The sequence below is a fragment of the Triticum aestivum genome, chromosome 4B (genome assembly GCF_018294505.1).
Source record: "Triticum aestivum cultivar Chinese Spring chromosome 4B, IWGSC CS RefSeq v2.1, whole genome shotgun sequence".
Classification (NCBI taxonomy): domain Eukaryota; kingdom Viridiplantae; phylum Streptophyta; class Magnoliopsida; order Poales; family Poaceae; genus Triticum; species Triticum aestivum.
This window is the reverse complement of record NC_057804.1, coordinates 3355765-3358468: the sequence shown is the minus strand read 5'-3', so window position 1 is coordinate 3358468 and position 2704 is coordinate 3355765. Positions and strand designations below refer to the sequence as shown.

At 52.9% G+C, this 2704-nt stretch overlaps 1 pseudogene; it reads right to left on the bottom strand.

Annotated features, from left to right (window-relative positions):
* Positions 1–291: 291 nt before the first annotated feature.
* On the bottom strand, positions 292–1374 carry LOC123094142 (senescence-specific cysteine protease SAG39-like; annotated as a pseudogene).
* Positions 1375–2704: the final 1330 nt, after the last annotated feature.

Below are 2704 nucleotides of genomic sequence, written 5' to 3'. Positions count from 1 at the left end.
CCACGCTGAAATTGACATTTCCTAGCAAACGGAAGAGGGGCAAAAAATGGCCTAGAATATGTTGAGACAATATATATTTTTGTAGTGAACTCACATGAAACACATAGTACAGTGTCGAAGGTGGCTAGAATGGATTGTACAAATAATCGCTCATTCATAGTACATATTAGATTGTAAAACAATCTTATGTCACAGCAAGGAGTGCCCCTAATAATCTCTTCAAAGCAAGCACATGCACATAGGAGTAGCATAGTAATAATTTTAATTAATGGATCTTGTGCTTCCGTAGGTTCATGCGACAGGGTAAGATGCCAGCATGTCAACGCCGCAGGCGCCGGTGCCTCTCTGGACCTTCATGTAACCTCCTTCTTCCCAGTTTTGGCCCCATGAGTTCTTGATGAGCCAGTAGCTTGTCCCATCCTGCTCGACACCGTAGCTCACCAGGGTGACCACGTTGTTCATTTCTGTGCCGCAGGCGTCGCCGGTCATGATGCCGCCACTGTACATCTGGAAGCTCCGCTGCTTCCCATCGATGCCAACGGACACGACTGGTTAGCGACGGCCGCGGCGAGCGCGTCCTCGTTGTTGGCGGGCACGATCTGGTAGCCGCGGATGGTGGCGGCCGGCTGCGTGGCATCGGAGTCGCACCTGCCTTGGGCCGTGACGTATGGGTAGGCGTCCTCGGTGGTGATGCCTCCGTTGCCCACCGTGTACTTGAAGGCAGAGGTCATGAAGCCGCCGCTGCACTCGTGGTTCTCGGTGGTGCAGTCGAGCAGCTGCTGCTCGGAGAGGGAGACCAGCTGGCCGGTGGTGATCTGGTGGATGCCCTCCACGGCATCCACCGCAGAGAAGGCCCATCAGCATCCTGTACGTAGCAAACCAAACGTTGTCGATCGTGTAAGTTTTACTTAGGGACTAACTGCTCTTTATATTCATGCACTGAGTTGGTACGTACCACACCGTCCTTGGTACTTTACACCGGTAACTGCGCCTGTGGTCCTCCAGTCAATGCCCTGCTCATCGGCGTCAGAGAGGCTGATGTTCTCATACTTGAATCCGGGCAGCATCTTGGGTCCCGGTGGCGCGGGCTTGAACCCGGTGTACCTGGCGGCGAACTCCTCGCTGGTCAGGTCGGCGAACTTGTTGACGGCCAGGTGGTACTTCTTGGTGCCGTCGGCGTTGGACCCGGCGACAAGCTCGGAGTTGGCCTTGAACACCTGGAAGCGCAGCGCCTTCTCTGCGTCGTCCTTGTACTTGCGCCCGTGCTTGGCCATCCACTCCTCGTGGCGCGCCTGCATCGCCGCCTCCTCGCCGCGGGCCAACTCACGGGCCGCGAGCACGCTGCTCATTAGGGCAATGAGGAGCAGCAGCAAGATAGGGGTGGTCATCTGGGTCCCTGCCATGTACGCAGCTAGCAAATCGAGTGATTTGCGAGCAAACGTGGCAAGCTAATTAAGTGAGTAACAAGAGCAGTAGTTGTAGTTGGTGCTGAAGCTACCGGAATCGGGTGCTTAAATAGGCGGCCTGCTGAAACGGCTTGATCGTAGGTCACGGCAGATGTAGCTGAATATTCCCAGCCCCAGACAGCACGGTGATCCTAGGTCACGTCAGATGTATAGCCTAATATTTCCAGCCCCACACAACACGGTGCTAATTTTTGGAATCGTGTGTGGAAAAATAATACGTACTTAATTCAAAGTTTCAACTCCATCGAGTTTGGCAATTTTAGCCGAATACGGAATACGCGTGTGGACTCATATATATACGGTCACTGGTCTACTGTGACACACGTCGTATTTGTCCACTTGGCAAGATGTTTGACACGCCAGCGGTCTGTTTGCAAAAAGAATACTGTAATAGACTCGATGGAGATTTTCTATCGTCCTCTGCTTGGTCGTTGGATGGACTAGAGAACGTATGAATTTAACTGCTGACCAAATATTCCATCGAACCTTCCACAAAGAGTGCCATGGTCCAAGTTCAGCATCCGTTTACTTGCTGCCTGGTAGTACTAGTATAGTATCCTAACGTGTGCGTCGTGCACAATGTCATACCCAAATGACCGTGTCCTCATTGAGCTAATTAAGGGTATATGCAGTGATTCGAGTAGCATTTCACATACCTAGTGACCCGATTAAGATAAGTTGAGTATGTAAAATGCTACCCTGAGTTACAACCTACGAGCTTAGCTTAATGGTCTACCTAATGAGTTAATCTAGAGGGAGAAGCAGCCCATAGCAGGATATTTTTCGTTGGAGCCCACTCCTTTAAAACCGAATGATGCCCAGCTCACCTTCGTCATGAGCCCTCTCTCTTTACACCGTACTTTCACCACGGACCACCATGCAGGGCCGGCCCTGGGGCATGGGCGGTGGGGCGGCGGCCCAGGGCCCAGGTGGGAGGGGGGCCCATGATGTAGTACATATACATACTAATGCCCAGCAAAAAAATGGTAGAAAAACGAGATGTGCTAGGGCGCGAGGCCCATGCGATCGATTACGAAGCGTTACGCTAGCGCCAGCGATTGGTACCGGCTGCTCATTTTCTTTTCCTTCATCTGGAGTTTGGATGGTTGGTCTCTAATCTCTTCGTCCTGCCTGCCGCTCGGCGCTCGGCGCCTTGCCATCTCGGTCGCCGCCGGCTTGCCGCTGCGCGCGCCGCATAGCAGTCCGGTAACCCAAAGTCTGCAACGAGCCAACGAGGT